The following is a 19,014-nucleotide window of genomic DNA, read 5'->3' as shown; positions in this document are numbered from 1 at the left end:
TAGGAGTATGTTTTAGTTTTGTAAGAAATGGCCAAATGGTCTTCCAAAGGGCCTTAACCATTTTGCATCCTATTTACTGTTGACTATATTTTTAAATCAGGACCTTGAATGCCATCTGGCACACAGAAGATACTAAAAAATATTTTATCAATACTGAAGTATCAGAATCACCTGGGCTGTGTATTTAAAGTGTGTATTTCCCAGCCAAATCCCTAGAGACTCTGATTCAGGAGGTCTGGAATGGGTCCCAGGAATCTGCCAGCATAATCAGTATCCAGGGAATGCTAATGTGCGTGGTCTGAAACCCACGCTTTGAGAAACACTGCTTCATGAGCTCATTCTGGCAAACTTCCCTGTCCTGCATAGTCACCGAAGATGGTTTTGCCCACTTCTGAAAAACCGTAGTTCCTGGTTTACCCTATGAATATCCCTGTGTTCTGAGATTGCTACTAGATGGTCTTTAAAATAAAACAGGCTGCTATGATGGGAGGTGGGACTGTGGTTCATTTCAAAAAAATATTTACTTGAATGAAAATCGATGAGCAAATATGTAAATTCTGACTGTGGAATTTTGGGTAAGCAGGCAAGATAGCAAGATTGGAAAGGATTTATTTTTCATACATAATACAGACACTTGAATCTTATTCAAGTATTTGACTATGCTTTCCTGCAACGAATCCAAGACTTTGCACAGACAAAGGGCATAGGAATAGTACGTAGTAAAATAAGGCATTCTCTTACATAAGCATATTATAATGATGAAAATCAGGAACTTCATGTTGATCCAGTACTATTATTCTCTATCTAGAGGCCTCTTCAGATGCTGCCAGTTATAAGAATAACATCCGATCTTATCCTTCAGTTGCTGTGTTTCTTCAGTTATTATTTTCTTAATCTAGAGTAATTCCTGAGTTTTTCCTGTCATGTGCCACTTTTGAAGAGTGCAGGTCATCTATTTTATTGAATGACTTCATTTTGAGCTTGTCTTGATGTCTCCTTATGATTAGGTCCAGGTTATGCCATAAAAAAAAAAAAAAAAGACTTAAGTTTACAGGCAATGTACTTTTCCCTTGGCTCAAGGTAGGTAGTATAAGGGAAGATAGGTAGCTAGAATGGGTTGGAAAGCTTTCAATATGAAATTCGGAGTTTCTGGAAGGGGGATGATTTTACTGAGGAATAAAAGAATTATGTAGGGTAGGAATCTTTCTTCATTTCATCGGTATCAGAGGCTGACAGCATAGGTTGTGATACATCACTGAAATATATCTTCAGGTTTCTTACCTTTTATTTGCACTCCCTCTTTCCTTGTTCCATGCCATCACTTTGTTGGGGAAACCATATCATTTCCGGTAGGATATCTACATTCTAGAATTTGAAGAATGCTTATTCCTGTTGTCTTTTTAAATGGAATTGCTTTCAACAAAGTAAATAGTTCAAGAGTCACAGAGATATGAAATCCTGGGCCAAATTCTAGAACAGTTTTTTTTTTTTGTAAGATTTTATGTATTTATTCATGAGAGACAGAGAGAGAGAAAGGAAGAGACACAGGCAGAGGGAGAAGTAGGCTCCCCACAGGGCTCCCGATGTGGGACTTGATCCTGGGACCAGGATCATGCCCTGAGCCAAAGGCAGAGGCTCAACCACTGAGCCACCGAGGCGTCCCTAGAACAATTTTTTAAGCACTTATCATTTAGGATTTTAGAAAAAATAACAACAGGCATTTACAACATGGATTCACTCAAGACACATTTTGCAAGGTTCTGCCCATTTCTTTTTTTAAAAGGCATTAATGTATTTTTTTAAATTTATGTTCAGTTTGCCAACATACTGTATGATACCCATTACTCATCACATCACGTGCCCTCCTTAATGCCTGTCACCCAGTTACCCATCTCCCCCCCACCTCACCTACAGCAACCCTCAGTCTGTATCCGATTTAAGAGTCTCTCATGGTTTGTCTTTCTCTAGTTTTTTTCTATTCAGTTTCCCCTCCTTCTCTTATGGTCCCTTTCACTATTTCTTATATTCTACACAACAGTGAAACCAAATAATAATTGTCTTTCTCCAATTGACTCATTTTACTCAACATCATACTCACCGGTTCCATCCACCTCAATGTAAATGGTAGGTATTCATCCTTTCTAATGTCTCAGTAATATTCCATTGTTTAGATTTACCACATCTTTTTTATCCGGTCATCTGTCTATGGCCATCTTGTCTCCTTCCACAGTTTGGCTGTTGTAGACAGCGCTGCTATAAGCATTGGGGCCCCTCTGATCACTACATTTGTATCTTTGGGATAAATACCCAGTAGTGCAACTGCTGAGTGCGAAGGTAGCTCTGTTTTTACCTTCTTGAGGAACCTCCATACTGTTTTCCAGAGTGGCTGCACCAGCTTGCATTCTCCATTTCTTTTTCTTAATCCCAGACTGATAGTCCCAGAAAAATCCCTTAGTCATAGTATATCTAGTTTTCAGAAAAATGATTGGCATAAGCTTTTGTAATGATAAAATACACCTCCTCTTGAGCACCTCTTCTATATGAACAACTTTATAAATATCAACTGGATATCCTGATCCTGCAAATCAGAACTCAGGAGCCAGGCAAACTTACACTCAGTTTTCAGTTTTGCCTCTTCCTGGGAGAGCTTACATGTATACATAATCACCTCATGTCCCAGCTGCCTTATCTGTAAGATAGTGATAATAGTTAGTTCTGCTTTTAGTCAGTACTTGTGAGAGCTAAATATTGTGGAAGTGAAGTGCAGGTAAAAATCTTCACATGGTGCCTTGCATGTAGTAAATTCTCATCAATTGCTGTTAGTTATCACTACCCCCATTGTACAGATGATGACACTGAGGGTCAGAAAAGATAAATCTCTGGAATACAGTCTCCCAGTTCTGAGGTCCAATGCCAAGGTCTTTTCCATAATATCCCATTGCCTTGTTATGGACAATTCAAGGAGAAAATGTTCTCGAAAACTATTTGATTACTCAGATTTGTTTCCGGTTGGGTAACACCAGATGTTCTAAGATGAAACCCATCAATGCTTAAAGTAGTCTGTGGTCTATAATAAATGGATCTACTGGATCCTTCCCACCATTTTGCCTTTGTGAAATGGATCTTTGGCTGAAATTTGGGTCATTTTTCAAATGCAAAATTAAAGGAAAGTACTCTACATAACGCTATAAAGGAACTAAAATTCTAAAAATACAAATAGAGTTAAATAAAAACTTAAGTTTTAGTTATGAGATGCTGTTACTTACATATACAACCTTCTGAGTTATTCCCATAAAAACAAAACTTCACAAATATAGATTATTTTTAAATTTTGAACTTTCTATGAATGTAATAGTGGATTTTTGTTCGAAACTTTGAAACCCCTGTCTGCCCTTCAGTGAGTTCTTTGGTCAAGAATAGGAGAGATTATGGATTCTGTATATGCTACAGGTCCCAAGCACAGGGATTTAACAAAAGTGGTTGGCGCTGGAGGCCTCCATCTCTGTGGTCATGGTCAAACATTGAGCAATAAAAAGTCCCCTCTAAGTATGAGCTGTGATGCTACCCACTGGGGATCAAACAGAAAATATGGTTCCATGACGCTCTGTAGAGATCTGCTTGACCTGGGGCTTGATGGTGCCTCCTCCGTCCTCATGAACTAGAACAGTTCTATACAGCCTGTCATGGAAAGGACAAGCAGACTACAACATCGTCAAGGCCATCCAGTGGAGGCACATCTGAGGGATCCTTTCCTTCCTCCCTGTCTTGATATCAGAAGAACTTGTATTATACCTTGAAGTTACCCAAAATAAACATGGCCTTTGTGTGGGCAGTGGATAGTAAGACTGTTGCAACAAATGGAAGTGGCAAAGGTAGTGATCCACTAAGGTTTGTCATGTACTTTTGTAAAATACTACTCTGGATTAGTAAATTAAGGGAAGCCCATACATCCTGGATATATGACAGAGATAGATCTCCATCACTATCCATCACAGACAGTATTGCTCGTTTGCATGAACCAATGTTTTCTTCCATGATGAAAGCTCGGAGGGGGAGGATGTTTATCTCATCAATGAAGGCCACACTAGAGCTAAGGCTGTAGCAGTCCAACCACATGCAGTCTTCCATCCATGAGGCTGGAGCACTCCATGTAGGTAAATGTGGATACATTCATCTGGGGGCCACCACTTCCGAGCCTGGAGCCTCTCATCCATTGTTGTGCAATATCAAGCAATATGATTATCAACAATAGAAATTTGTAAGCTAATGCACCTTTTCCTATGCATAGTTAAACTTGGACCTGAGACAATAAATTAGTCACCTAGAATAGCTATTGCCCTGGACCGCTGGGACAAGATATGCTTCACAATTATGCCACCACAATGGTCCCGAATACAATGGCTGTCTCATAAATATTTCTCAGATGGGGCCTCTCTACCATGATGAGGAGTTTCCCACTGAATATGTTTCTATCTCGGTCCCCTGGGAGGAAAAGCATGCTGACTGTTGTTCAGGAAAGTGCTGTATTTCCTCGTAAACCTCTACAGGGATTACATTCTGACTCTCAGCTGTCACATTCCATGAGCTACTTTTATGACAGTAATGGCGGCCCCAAGTTCATGGTGAAATAACACACCTCCCACAAAAGGACAGAGGAGGTGGACTCCATACTGGCTATTCCAGGGTGTGCCAGCTCACAAAGGGAGACAGGAAATCACAGAGACATTACGGAGATTGCTTTATGGCCGTGGCCCTATAATTACCCTGGTAGAGCAATCCCTTCCCATCTTTTGGTTCTAACTGCGAAAGCTGGGTACTTGAACTGGACACTCACCGCTGAACTCCGTCTTCCATCAAAGCCAATTGAAAATGCCATTTTGTTTGCTCCTTTTTGCAAAAAAGCCCTGCTGTCAAGATCACTCTTATGCCTTTGCACTACTTGTGCTAGGAATCACTTCAGATGAAAGGCTACAATTATATCCAGACGAGTGTAGAATGGGGGTAAGGGTAAAGAGGGATGGATACCTGCTTTCAATACCTGCTTTCAAATGCTGCCTTTGGGATAATCATCTTATTTATCTTTGAGATGATTGTGAACAAGCTCAGGTCAGGGAAAGAGGAGAGTTACTATTTATCCGTCAGATAAATTTAGAAGATTCTGGAAATGCATACTTAGTAAGAAACAATTCCATAAATGTCTATTTGTCTTCTCTTTAAATTCCAATGACTAAATTTATTAATTTTCAATTTTGGTCAGTTTATATCTAAACCTATTTCTAGGCAGATAGCTACTGTGAGAAAGAGAGAGAGAGAGAGGGAGAGAGAGAGAGAAGAAATGGTGGCTTTGAAGTAGTTATTTGTTAGATTTTTAATATTTTCTTACATAATGCTATGTTCCATCTTGTAAAGCACTTGGGAGCATACTAACATATGCGTCCACACACATATATCCCCTTATTATTTATTTAAAAATCTGTCTAGCATTAATGGAAAGGATAAGGTATAAGGGAAAACAAGATAAAACTTTGTTTTCAATCATAGGAAGACTATAATTCAGTTCACTGTTTTAAGTATTTTGAAAGGATGTCATACTCTGTGTCAATATATTGCAATTAAATTCTGTTTCACTGACGCTATAATTCATTTATACTGTGAAACCTCGGATGTTTCCTTAATTGATGAATCCTGTATTCATTTGAAATGTACATGAATTACTTTTATTTATATTTGAAGTGCTACCGACTGAGTTTGGATTTTCATTTCCTTAAGTGGAAATCTATCATTTCATTACAATGACAAAAATTTATTGGTTTGCAGTAATGATTGCATGTAAGGGTGAATCACTTAGACTTTATACTATCTGTAGCTGGGGTAGATTAAAGATGGGCACGGATTTTGTGCAGTTCTGCTCCTCAAATGATGAGAGTCCATTTCCTAACCCCATGAATTAGGACTGGTGTCTTAGTTTGCTGTCACCAATTGAATGTGTTGGAGTGATTAATGTTTCAAACCTGGACTTCTAGAATTCCACAAGGCTTGCATTTCTGTTCTCTTTGAAAACTGCTACTGTATGAACAAGCCCGTCTATCCTCCTGGAAGAAGTGAGATCAGATAGGCAGAGGCCCAGGCAACTTTGCTGTCCCAGCCAAGACCCCAGAAAATTGACCCCAGAGAAGCCACAAACAACTGACATGAGCCTCAGGTGAGTCCTGACCAAATTAACAAGACCCAGTAATGTGAGAAAATTGACAATTGCTGTTTTAAGCAATGAAATTGTAAGTATATCACTATGCAGCAGTAGGTACCTGAGACCAAACATAATTAGACAATTCATTGCAAACTATATTTATATAAATCCTGGTAAAAGATAATGACAGTAAATTCAAACTTAAACTAATGTAGAAATTACATTTATATCCTAATATTTGTTCTCTTTAGAGGAAGAGAAGTTATATTATTTTTTTAATCTTTTAAAGTAAACAGATTGGTTAGGTAAACAGATATTTCCATGATACCAAATTCCAAGAAGGATTTGTCTTGTGAACATTTTATATATAGCAGCTGTGTTAACGAAAATACAAAAATTATCATTTTTGCTGTCTCATACTCAAAAAGGCAATTAATGAATAGTCAAAGGTAATTAATCTATTTTTTTAAAGATTTTATTTATTTATTCATGATAGACATAGAGAGGCAGAGAGAGAAGCAGGCTCCATGCCAGGAGCCTGATGTGGGACTCGATCCCGAGTCTCCAGGATCACGCCCTGGGCCAAAGGCAGTCGCGAAACCGCTGAGCCAAAAGGTAATTAGTCTAATATGAAAGCTGTGAGTATTTCTGGGGACATATTTCGATAAATTTTCCAACTTAGGAAATCTAAAGAATATGTAAGATTCACATGGCCCATAAACCACTTTTTACAACCTGTCTCTATTTCCAATTCTGTTTTATGTTAGAAGTTACCATCTAAAATTCAACTTTTCAGAGTGTGTCCATGGATGTCTTTAATGGGATTGTTCTCAAGGGTAATGGAGCTTATGGTCTAGTATTGAAAGAAGAATCCTTATTGCTGTGGCTCTCAGGTTGGAACGTCATTCCAGACGTTGTGCAACACCCAATTGTTATCAAGACCTACAAAACCGTTGTTGAGTTCTTCTTTCTACAATCCAACCATCATTTGGTTAATCAACTTAAGTTATTATAACATCCTCTGCCACATCTTAAATTAACATGCTAATAATTATAATGATTATTTTACTATCAGAGGGACAGAGTTCAATTGCGTTTCAGACCACATGAGATTAACAGCTGCTTCACCAAGATGAAAAAGTGGCTTCAGAGGTTATCACTTTTGAAGCATGCTTGTATTAGTTTACCCTGGTGCCCTGCGGATGAAATAAAATGATAAAGCAGGAAAGTCTTTTTAAAAAAATCTTCAAATACTCTTAATAACACCGGGAAATTGGCTGAATAATCAAAACCAATATAGAACTCGTGTTTTTGGCACTTATGTTCTTGCCAGAAGGATAAGGTGATATAATGGATTTTGGCTGTGGTCTCAAATGTCAGTAGGGCTTGCCTAAAATTGGAAGAAAGGAGCTCTGTGTTCAAATGCCAGCACAATAGTTTATCATTTTGGGGAATGTGGATAAGACCCTTTAAATCTCAGAGCATCAGCTTTCTCCTAAAAACATGGGGTTATTAATATTACTTCTTGAGAGTGTTGCTTAGAGAATTAAATCCACTGGTACATTCAGAATGCTTAGAACACCTGGAAGACATTTAACTGTTCAATAAATTATAGTTATTATTATTAAGACTGCTTGGTGCTCACATAGGCCTGAAAATTTGGGAACAGCGCTTTTTTGAGAATAAAATTAGTGTAGAATTCTGATAAGCTTTACAGAGAAGTCATGAATCACAATGTTTGTGACACAGACAGTTGCCTCTTTTTGAAACCGGTGCAGATGATTATTTTTTTCTCCTAACAGACTCATGCCGAAGGGATTAGAGGAAGCACAACAAGAACTGAGGTGTCTTGTTTGAAATAGGATGTGAAAATGGGGGAAGAGGCCATCCAGAGTAGTATTCTGTTAGACTGATTAATCACATGAATTACAACACGCCAGATAACTTTGCTGATACTCCCAAGTCATTAGTGATTTTTGGACCTACATGAAGAATTTCAGAACTATGAAATCTCCAATTTATGGTATATTTAAAAAAAACAATCCCAATGATAAAAATAATTACATGTTAGGAGAAAAGCTGACAGTACAGATTAGTGAAAAGAAGTAAAAACAGGCTATCTTTTTTGGAGCCTAAAGTTTTGGTGTGTTGTCTCCCAATCTTTCTTGACCCTTAAAGGAGAACCACAAACTAAATTCAAAATTACTTTGTAAAACTTGGTGGTGGTTGTTGTTGTTTGTTTGTTTTTTCTTCTTGAATAAGAAACCAAGGTGTTACTTCATTATCTCTGACAGAGGAAGCTAAACAATGAGTTCTCAGATTCCAAAGACAGCATTCCAGATATTCCAAAAATATCAAAATTTTTGTTTATACTCTTGGAATTGCTTTAATAGAGCTCAACAACAACATCATCAACAACAACATAATAGAGCTCAACATTTCTGGATCCTTGTTCTACTGAAAGGCTAAACTTTGAGTACGTGTCTAACATAAACAAGTTTGCATTAGTCCTGTATTCATAGGTTAGAAATATGCTTATGAAATTAAATTAACAGGATGTTGAATAAAAATAAAAGTGTATTTTCTGGTGTCTCTAACCCCCCCACCCCCCCAAAAAAAAGCTAAACTCTGAAATTTGCTTTGTTTTTAAGTTTATGGACACTCTGATTTAAGAAAAGCATATTTAAAAAATGACCTCATAATGCTTCATATCAGCACCATCCATGAATCGTTGTGGTAGAAATGTACGTGATTTTCTGATACCAATTTTAATTAGGTGCATAAGAGTAGACTGGAAGCCTAATAGTTACACCCAGAGGCCTTACAGAATATGGACCCAAAGTGGGGGGTGGATGTAATACAGTCTGAACTTAGCTAGAAGACTGCTGGAAAGCTACATGGGTAATTGCCCTTTTAGAGTTTAAAGTTGGCTCTCCAGTCTGCATTGAAGTAGATGTCCTGAACTGAAGTGAACCTCTGGGACCTCTTGAAAAATTACATCTTTCCCTGGACTCGTATACCTTGGGTCATGGCAGACATTTCTGGGTCTCTTATCTGATTGACAACCACCCATCAGCTGAGCGATCCAGCTCTGAATGTGCACATGTGCTTAAACGGTTCTGGACTTGGCCATACACAACCCCCGGACAAGGAACTTGTGAGGAGATAAAGGAAATTGCTAGCGAGCCACTTCTGTGGCTCAGGACCGAAGCCATATTAAGAAAAGAGAAACCGGGGATCCCTGGGTGGCGCAGCGGTTTGGCGCCTGCCTTTGGCCTGGGGCACGATCCTGGAGACCCGGGATCGAATCCCACATCGGGCTCCCTGCATAGAGCCTGCTTCTCCCTCTGCCTGTGTCTCTGCCTCTCTGTCTCTCTCTGTGTGACTATCATGAATAAATAAATAAAATCTTTAAAAAAAAAAAAAAGAAAGAAAAGAGAAACCTATTTATCATCTCTACCACCTGTGCCTTGCAGAGGCCACAAAATGATTCAGGACAATCTTGCAATAAGTGTGCCAAATACATGAATTTCCCTTTCGATTCTCTGTAGAGTTGATTTCTAAAGATACAATAGAAAATAACAGAGCAATGAATCAGTGCCTGGCAGATCCATGAGTCTTAACGCAGGGGAATGACTGGTAGTCTGCCAGACGACAGAGGAATTCCCCTTGAAATTATTGCTTTAACTCAGATTTACAAACAGATATTAAAAATACAGAGGAGGAGATCTCAAATCACCAGCTTTCAAAGTTAACAACCAGAGAACGCATCACCATCACATTTCCTTTCCTTGGAAAGACCTCATTTTTGCCATGTGTTAATTAAGCACTTACTTGAGTCATGATGTCTTTGCTCTCAGCATGTCATGATTTGGGCGCTTCCTAATTGGTGCCCACCCACTCCATTGCAATTTCGCCTTTTTTTTAACTTCATTCAGCCAGTTGACTGATTTGCTCTACAAATATATAGAAGCATAAAGACTCCAGTTGATAGTAGTGGTTTAATCGGACTTCTCACACCACATTCCAGTGTTTCATGAAGGCACCTCATGTTTTATTTCCAGACCGTGCTGTTTGCTCACTGCAGATGGATAAGTGAAAACGAAATGTGGCCACTTCCCTGTCCACAAATTACATTGCATCTGTACCTGCTCCTCTGTTTTGTTGTTTTCATTGCTGTTGTTGTGTTCACCCTAAAAGAAAGATTTTAGTGTCAAAGGAAAGTATGGGTCTGGGCTCTGAGAAAGCATGCAGAAGCAGCAGCTAATAGGTGTATGTGTTCACTGTAGCATAAATCATAGGGTGTCGGAAAAAAAAAACCATCATAGGGTGTCAACAAGCAGGCGTGAGGCATTTATGGATATAAAATCTCCCAATCTACTTGTGTTCCAATGACCTCTTTTGGGGGTTTTCACTGCTTTTCCTTGTCCTGCTATTTAAGTGGGGAGTATCTAGGAAACTTGCATGCATTGGGTGAGATGATGGCAAGCTCTTATTTAGGCAGTGTTGGAACAGGTGGAGAGTTTTAATCTAGAAAATGCAGGGTTTTTGTTGTTGTTGTTGTTGTTGTTGTTGTTTAAGAGAGCCAGGGAAAGACCCTATGTGAGCAGGGCAGAGGGAGAGGGAAAGAGAGAACCTATGGCAGGTTCCACACTCAACATGGAGCCTGAAGTGGGTCTTCGATCTTATAACTCTGAGATCTTGACCTGAGCTAAAACTGAGAGTCGCATGCTTAACTGACTGAGCCACCCAGGCACTCCTAGAAAAGGCAGGATCTTTCTGTTGAAATAACTGAAAATTACGAGGTGGAAGAAATGAACATAGGCTGTTGGTTTCCAGAGAGCAGATCTAGATCTCAGAGGCATAAATTACCAGGAGGCAGAGATAACAAAGACATTAGAATATGCTAGATGTGAGAATTCTATTTTTTTTTAAGATTTTATTTATTTATTCATGAGACACACACACAGAGAGAGAGAGAGAGATTGGCAGAGACACAGGCAGAGGGAGAAGCAGGCTCCATACAAGGAGCCTGACGTGGGACTCGATCCTGGGTCTCCAGGATCAGGCCCTGGGCTGAAGGCAGCGCTAAACCACTGAGCCACCAGGGCTGCCCTAGATGTGAGAATTCTAAATATGCTACTGTTTCAGAAAGAACATCCATTAATATCATTATGATGTACATTCAGCTTTCCAAAAATATTGCTATTCCTTATAATAGTAATTTTAATGCCTTTTATGTGTGTGCCTCTTACAACATTTTCAACAGTTACTATTACTGTTATTCTTGATGTTATATTATTATTAATTCAGAGTTTCCTAGTTATTAATAAAGTCTTGGCAGACACAGATCATATATCACTTGCTCACTTCATTATCATCAGTACTAACCTGATTCCTGACACGGTAGACACTCAATTAATACTTGTACAGTAATAAATTAAAATGGTACAATGAAAGAAGCATACTGGTTTTGGGTCTGATTGTTAAATAAACATAAAAAGACACTGGAAACCATGTAGAGAAAGGAGGATATAATTATATTAGGAACCACTGTGAAACAGTCACTAGTATTGAGCAATACATTTAGTCCTGATGGAGTTTTCTGGAAATGGAAGGAGGCCTGTTGTCTCTTTGCTCTGTGCATTGAAAAATGGAGACATTCACAAAGATGTCAACTGGGTCCCTCAAGAGAGGCCCAGTGCTTCTATTTAGATGTGTTGGACACCATGAAACACCCAATGACTTTTAGAAGAATGGCGCAAGGGCTACAGATGTGTTATTTCAATCTAATGGTATATTGAAATCCTCTTTTTCTTTAATAAAAATGTGTGTCATATAGAAAGGTTTCCTTAAATAACTAGATACCGGGGAGCAATGACTATTTGAGAGATAAGTGTTTGGGTAGGTGTAAATTAGTTTATACTCTCCATTGGATGTGATTTTGCCAGTACATATACTAACGTGGATATGAGTAAGCTAGTCTACAGATTTCACTGGATATGAATAATCTAGTTTACAGACTGCATTGCTATGGGTAACCTAGTCGATAAACTTTAGTGGATATCAATAACTAGTCTACAGACTCCATTAGGAATGATTAACCTAGTCTATAGACTTCACTAGGCTTAAGTAAACTGGTTTGTAGACTTCATTTGGTGTAAGCTGCTGTATAGACTTCACTATGTAAGTAAGCTAGTCTATAGAATTGACTGCATTATGGATAAGGTAGTCTAGGCTTTAGGCTTAACCAGATAAACTAGTCTACAGAGTCTGTTAAGAATGGTTAATCTAGTCTATAGACTTCACTCGTTCTAAGTAAACTAGTCTGTACATTCCATTGGGTATCGATAAAGTAGTCTATAGACTTAACTGGATATGGATAAGCTTGTCTACAGACTCCATTAGTTATGGGTAAGCTAGTTTATAGACTTCCCTGGGTGGCATGTGTACAGTAGCCTGTGGACTACTTTCATAGAAATAGAAACATTTACATGGGGGCAAAATGCACAAGTGAACATGACAAAGTGTCAGGATGGGCCAATACTCTTGAGAACAACCACCTGGATAAAATATCAGCAATATTTTCCACTGAGTAAACTCTCGCATCTGTTTCCCATGTGTTCTCACAATCAGCAGGTGCAAAATTAAGCAAAATAGAACCACCTTGTAACTAGCGCTCTCTCATGGTTAAGGACTCAGAACCACAAACTACTTCCCGATGCTTTTCCTAGTTGCAAGTGATAGTAATAACAGATGACAGTAATATTATTAATTCATTATGAGAAGTCCTTTGGCCGATAGTCTCAGATAAATTTTTCTGAAAGTGTGATTGGTTAGAGAATGATTCTTAGAATGATTAAAGCGTTGAGTGTTGAGAAAGACCTAAACAATTTGGGACAAATTCAATGATTCTAAATATGCATACTGCTAATTCAAAGATTTTTAGTAGAAGTCGGAGGCTAATTTAAATACTCAGCTGTCTCTCTTTTTTAAAAAAAGATTTTATTTATTTATTCATGAGAGAGACAGAGACACAGGCAGAAGGAGAAGCAGGCTTCATGCAGGGAGCTCAATGTGGGACTCGATCCTGGGTCTCCAGGATCACACCCTAGGCGGAAGGCAGGCGCTAAACCGCTGAGCCACCTAGGGATCCCCTACTCAGCTATCTCTTTAACTTAGGTATTTCACCAATTTAGTCTTATAAATCTCTAATAATTTGATTAATACATTTCTAATATTGATCATTATAACTAGATAGCAAGTAATGAATTAAACATTTTAAAGTCACATATTCTAAAATTTTAATTGTGTGAGTCATAACGAAAAATTATAATAGGTTGGAATTAGTCTATAATGATAACATGTCAGTGATAGTTTAGCTCGCAGATTTTTTTTTTGTAACTTTCGTTTCTCTGTAGGTAATTGTTTTCTCTGACAAACTGACTAAAAGAATATTAGACATAATAAATGTGAAGAAACTGTATTTACATCATTGTCAGGGGTCTAAGGAAAAGTCAGGAAAATCTCAATGTTTATTTTCTATTTCACAAATATTTTCTAGTAATTAAGTGTGTTCCGTGGCTAAGCCTTGTTGAAATGACAAGTTATTTACACCTCTGGTTTTGATGGGTGTTGTCATGGCATGTTAGACTCTCCACTTTGTAAGTTTTCAGACTTTCTAATTGTGTAGGCAAACAGGCTGCACAGTCCATAATAATAGGCAGGGATAATTCAGATGATAGAGTTTATAATGCAGCTGAACTAGTACTTTGTTTTACATAAAACTGCATCCTGGCCTCTTTAGTAAACAAATTATTATTCTATTACCTCCTCCAGAAAGATGGTGGTTGTTTAAAATACAGTATACCTATTATATGTTGGTATTAAGTGTCTTTATGGCATTAAAATATCCCAGGGATGGAGAGAGTCCAAATCACTGGACTCATTTCACGGTTTCACTGAGCCCTGACAGATCAATTTAATACGTGAACATCATTAATGTCAACATTTCTCATACAATTTAAGGTTCCCAACATATAATACAGGGACAAAGTCCCAATTTGGACTTGGAAAGATAGTTAAGAAAAACCATTAAGATTTAGGAATAGGGGAAATTACAGTGGTTAGTAATGTAGTATGAAATATTCTAGAACATTCTCCATTTTTTAGCTGCCAGATACTAAATATGGAGTGATGTTCACCGAAATGTGCTGACAGATTTAGATTATTATCTCAGAGCTCATGACATTTGTACACTCTATCCAATATGCATACAGAACCTATAGAGACACAAGTTGTATCTTCCCCAACCACCTTCTACCATCTTGTTTCTTGTGAAGAACTGACGTTGTTATAGCAACATGGAAATCCAGTGGACATGGACTGACCCCGTCTTTAGGCTCTTAGTCCTAAAATAACACTTCCTTTTTTCTCTTTTCCATATGTAACAGGAACATACCTTATGGCTATTTAGAACCATATGTGCTTTCTCAAATACAAAGACAAAAGACATTCATTTTATGCAAATTATCATAACCACTGCCATAATTTTTTTTGATAATCATTTTATAGCTAATATTTCCTACTGTAAAGAATATGTTTTTAAATCATATTACCGGTCTTTGGTCTTGTAATCAAAAGTCATAAAAAGAATGCATCCTCGAAGGATTTGACTTTAGGCACTTTTGTCTGTGTCTATTAAAAAATAGTGATGTAGAAACTTGAAATACTTTTGACTTCACCTACTGGTGTTTTTAAATGGGAAATACAGTTGTATTTAGAAAAGGAGATCAAAGTGGGAAAACCCTATAAATGGACTCTAGGAAATGTGGAGTGATGGATAGGGTACAAATGACTAACCTTTGGGAAAGTGATTTCTCCTACACTTCATTTTGCCTGGATTTTCTCATTCTCAGTCACGTACTTTGCAATGACATTCTTTAGACATTCTTACCCAGAAAAGCATTTAAGATCCTGATCACAGAATAAATATTATTCTGTGTTTAAAGACCCCTATTTCAAATTGCTTTTATTGTGGATCCTGCGCATTTAATAACGCAGTTAATGAGAAGTTTGTTTTCTCCTGGAATGATGAGACAGATTTTGAGAATTTATCCCCACGGTGCTTCCATTTGCCTATCTTAATAAATGAGATGTCAATAATGTGCCTTTGAGTTTTACTATTAATATGAGTTTGCTGAACGGAAACCTGTTGCTTTCAGCCAAATCTCAGGGAGTATTTGAATCTCGGAACTTAACCATGAAATAACAGCAGGCGTTCAGCAGAGCCGTGTCACACCTATGTCACTTCATCTCCTAGTCATAATTATGAGCTCATGTCTGAATTTTCTTCTGCCGTTATTCAGGCATCAGTGGGATCAGAAGGAAACTAAGGGAATGGCAGAGAGGAATACCGCACTTCAGGTGGGGGAATAATCAGAGTCTTGTATAGAGATGTCTAGATCTCATGTACGACATGTATGTATATAACATGAGTATTTATTATATATAATATGCATGTTCTATAATATATGCCTATAGATCATGTTCATTATATACAAAATAATATCATGTTTGTAAATGTATATATATGATTATAAATACACATATGTATGTATGATACTGATTTCCACCTACCCTAATATATATTTTTTAAAGATTTTATTTATTTTTTCATGAGAGACGCAGAGAGAGAGAGACAGAGACACAGACAGAGAGAGAAGCAGGCTCCATGCAGGGAGCCCGATGTGGGTCTCGATCCTGAGCCTCCAGGATCACGCCCCAGACCAAAGGCAGTGCTAAACCACTGAGCCACCGGGGCTGCCCTACCCTAATGTTTTAAAGTTGACTTCAGTTTAGGCTTATTTTTCATTATGTTTTGTTTCTTCTTTCTCTTTCTCTTGCTCCGTTAATACCAGTAACTTCAGATTTGAGAGTGTCAAAGTCCTAAAGTGATAAGATATTTAAATCTAATCATGTAAAAAAGATTCTAAGGGATCCATAGAACTTATTTTTGCATGACATGTAGAACTTAGTTTTTACATAATACTTTTACCATAATAATAATAATACCATAACTAATATTTTAAATAACAGTGGGTTTGGTTATTTGATCAAATTCAATTAAGCCAACTCATTGTTGCATAAGAAATGAAAACATATTTACAGATTCACTGCAGTCCCTGGTCTCAGGGATGAGAATCCGAATCATTCATTCACCGCCTGCTGTGCCTGCTTGCATAGCGTAAACGTACGTGGAATACACGGTTGGCCACCGGAACTGAGTGTGTGGAATATTCACACATACACTTCTTAAATTGACAGCCTTATGCATTCCTCGCAGTTTACATAAAAAATATGTATGCTCCCTGTCAGGAGTGTTACTGTTCTGTCTTTGTTTTTGCTTTTGCTTTATTTTGTTTTTTGTGTTTACGTACGCAGTTCATCTTAAAGTATGGAAGAAAAGTTCTCATTTTATGGGAGGCTTGTATTTGAATGATTCGGAAGTAACCATTACCTTCGTGAAATGCATCAGATTAAATTCGGCCTTCTCATTGATTAGATTGTCAGCAGTTTTCCTTATTTACTGTAGCTTTTCTAGAATGGGTTAAGGTGCATCATCAACCTACAGAAGTGCTGTTTAAACTGGAAAGGCTAATCGTGAGCTTAGGGTCTGCACAGTTAAGTTGCTTTATTTTTCTGAAATGCACACATGGCACGTTGAGCCGTGTTCTTCCCTAGAAACCTTGAAGCAAAGAGCTCTGATCCTTGAGGCTGGCGGTCACCCCAACCACATCCTGTTGTGGCAAGTCAGGAGGTCAGGTGTCTCAAAGGAGAACTTGGTCTTTCAAGTGTGATACCGTGTCAGATCATGAGCATTATTTAATAATGACTGAGGTGTGAGCAATCAGGTGAATGGCTCAGATCTTTTATCAAGAGCCGTAGAAGACATTTTGTTGTGAAAAGATTTGAAGTCGCACAGAGTGGATCCATGAGATGTTCCTCTCATCTGTCTTATATGAGATTATAACATTTAGACTCAATTTTGAGGACAAAGGATTTTTAAAAGCCAGCATTTTATCTAAAATATTTTTAAAGAAAAAAATATAAAATAAAATAAAATAAAATAAAATAAAATAAAATAAAATAAAATAAAACAAATAATAAAATATTTTTAAAGGCAAGTAAAATGAGGAAAAATCCCTTCAATGATATATGCTCTATTTACCTAATTTGTATTGTTTTGTAGGGAATATATTTGCCGGTCTGAATTTCACATTCAACTATCATTCAACATTGATGCCATCGTAAAAAGAAATGAATATTTACAGGTTAAGAAAAGAAGTTTGCATCTGAGAAATTCACTTCATCCTTTTTTCTCCTTTTTCTTCCCCAACTGCTAATAAAAGTTGAGATAAATTTTTAGAATACAGATTTTTTTTTCCCTGTTGCTTGTTACCATCTTTCATAGCCACGGTATTTCAAACTATTTTTGATATTTTTATTACACCTATGGGGGATATGAAGGAAAAAATAACTTAATGAAATTGTGTCTATTTCTTTTCTGAAAACTTCAACAGGTTGCTCGTCAAAGGGATGGTTAGTTGTAATAACATTTTACTATGGTACATTATTAGCGGATGATGGTGTGAGGTGTTCATTTCTGTCACAGTCAGGGAAACCATTTCCTTGCTGTGCTCTCAATTTAACTTAAATCTTATGATTTCGTGTTTTTAACAAACACCTCCTTAATTTTTGGCACTCCGTCCCTCCCACTGACAGCCCGATGCCTGGTGGCTGTGATTGTTAATACATACAGTGATGGCCAGAGGAACATATTAAGTACAAACCTTAACTTGAGGACGGCTAAAATCACTTAGAGTTTAGCAACATTTCCTCATACGTTTAAAAATATTAATAAAAATAAATATCACAGAGCCAAATGTTTTTTTTTTTTTAAATCACAAAACACACGTTCCTTGTATTGCTTTCGGCGTACACACAAAAATCAGTCCTTTGGGGAAGACGTAGATTTTTGAGTTTAGTAATAATGAAAGAGGAATTGAAACATAGAGTGACCTACAGATGCTCCTGAATCCTGCGAGGTCTTTAAGTATTTCTTTTAGGTACATATCTGGGTGCGTTGGTAGCAAACACACATTCTGCACAGATGTGCCTTTTTGTTTTTTTGTTTTGTTTTGTTTTGTTTTGTTTTGTTTTCAGATGTGCCTTTTGGAACACGCGGTTGTCACGATGGAGGAAAGGCGACAGATGCTGATTCTGAGGAGCACGGCACCACTGCATCTCATGTGGGGACATCCGTGCAGGTGGCCAAGTCAGCCCCTGCGTCAGTCCCATTGTTTATATTTCTCTCCACCCAATGGCTTATGGGTGTGTTCACTCACATCCATCCAGCACCCCATTCCTGTCCCAATCTTCTATATGTCCAGGTCAGCTTTGCAGCTCCGTATGGAATACCGTGTAAGACAATGTGCTGTGCCCACACAAAGCTTGCGTCTACACTGAGAGAATGGGTTGGCAACCCAGCTGGGATCTAGCTTTTGCTTCCCTTCCTGAATCCTCCCTGTGCCTCCGGGAGTTCCTTATGGCAGGCTGAGACCAACACCCGCCATCACTTACTCATAAGGCTGACAAGGCTCGGGCTCCTGTCCCTTAATCTCACTTAGTGCCTGTTCTGAGTGCATGTGATTTCCCCTTGTGTCAGCATCAGGCATCCTCAGCATCAGCCTCCATGCTGCCAGAGAAGTTTCCAGTGGACACGGCTGGGGTAGCTGCACCCAGAGCATAGCCATACCCTCAGAATA

The 19,014-nt window shown here is 38.0% G+C and overlaps 1 protein-coding gene across 2 annotated transcripts in view; it reads right to left on the bottom strand.

The window, feature by feature from the left end:
• Window positions 1-10,071: 10,071 nt before the first annotated feature.
• PNPLA4 (patatin like domain 4, phospholipase and triacylglycerol lipase) overlaps window positions 10,072-19,014 on the bottom strand; it is a 180,617-nt gene continuing 171,674 nt past the window's right edge. The window contains exon 11 of one of the 2 annotated variants that reach the window (XR_013374661.1): window positions 10,072-10,380. The gene's annotated coding sequence lies outside the window, so the exon portion shown is untranslated. The remainder of the gene's footprint in view (window positions 10,381-19,014) is intronic. The other variant, XR_013374662.1, reaches the window with a different exon arrangement.

The sequence above is a fragment of the Canis aureus genome, chromosome X (genome assembly GCF_053574225.1).
Source record: "Canis aureus isolate CA01 chromosome X, VMU_Caureus_v.1.0, whole genome shotgun sequence".
Lineage (NCBI taxonomy): Eukaryota > Metazoa > Chordata > Mammalia > Carnivora > Canidae > Canis > Canis aureus.
Note: the sequence above shows the minus strand (reverse complement) of the source record. Positions and strands in the feature narration are given on the sequence as shown.